This window comes from Sinocyclocheilus anshuiensis, unplaced genomic scaffold (assembly GCF_001515605.1).
Source record: "Sinocyclocheilus anshuiensis isolate Anshui unplaced genomic scaffold, SAMN03320099.WGS_v1.1 scaffold1550, whole genome shotgun sequence".
Taxonomy (NCBI): domain Eukaryota; kingdom Metazoa; phylum Chordata; class Actinopteri; order Cypriniformes; family Cyprinidae; genus Sinocyclocheilus; species Sinocyclocheilus anshuiensis.
The window spans coordinates 205,562-206,347 of record NW_015546121.1 but is presented as its reverse complement, the minus strand read 5'-3'; the positions used below and the strand labels follow the sequence as shown (position 1 = coordinate 206,347).

General features: G+C 55.9%; 1 protein-coding gene across 3 annotated transcripts in view; it reads right to left on the bottom strand.

The window, feature by feature from the left end:
• LOC107700961 (mitogen-activated protein kinase kinase kinase kinase 4-like) overlaps nt 1-786 on the bottom strand; it is a 58,694-nt gene that overhangs the window by 39,461 nt on the left and 18,447 nt on the right. The gene's annotated exons all lie outside the window — the stretch shown is intronic.

Sequence of the window (786 nt, the reverse complement as noted above, 5' to 3'; positions counted from 1 at the left end):
CACACACACATATACACACATACATACACACACACACACACACACACACACAGAAGTATAGACACACACACACACCACACACAGATGTATACAGACACACACACACACAGACGTACTGTATACAGACAGACACGACTGAAGTGGAGGCGTGGATCCAAAAGGCCGTGGTGGAGCCGGAGCGACAGAGGACCGAGGAGGAGCCGAAGGGAAGGAGGAGCCTGACAGAGCCGGAGGAGTGGAGTCCCGAGGTAACGGATGGTTGACGACAGACCAAAGCGGAGCCGGAGGGACGAGGGAGCCCGGCGGAGAGGAGGGAGTTAGGAGCCATGGTGGAGCCGCTGGGTGGACGGGCCGAGGCGGAGTCTGGGACTCAGAGGCTGAAGGCGGAGGCAAGGGATTCTCCAGCCACGCCGACAATGGAGCCTGGCAGACACGCGGTGCTCGCACCGAACAGATGGTGGGCTGAGGGTGAGCAGAGGGGCTGCCAGACGACAGCGGGGGAGGAGGTAGGAGTGGGTGGGTGGGGAGTTGGACGGGCATTTGTGAGCATCTGGGCTTAACTTGGGAACAGGAGCCCTCTCTGGGCTGGACATGGAAACAGGAACAGGAGGGACAGAGGTCACCGACGGAGGAGGGAGGAAAGGGGGCAGGTCGGTAAACAAATCAATTAAAGGGGTCATATGATGCGATTTAAATTTTTCCTTTCTCTTTGGAGTGTTACAAGCTGTTGGTGCATAAAGAAGATCTGTAAAGTTACAAAGACTAAAGTCTCAAATCCAAAGAGAT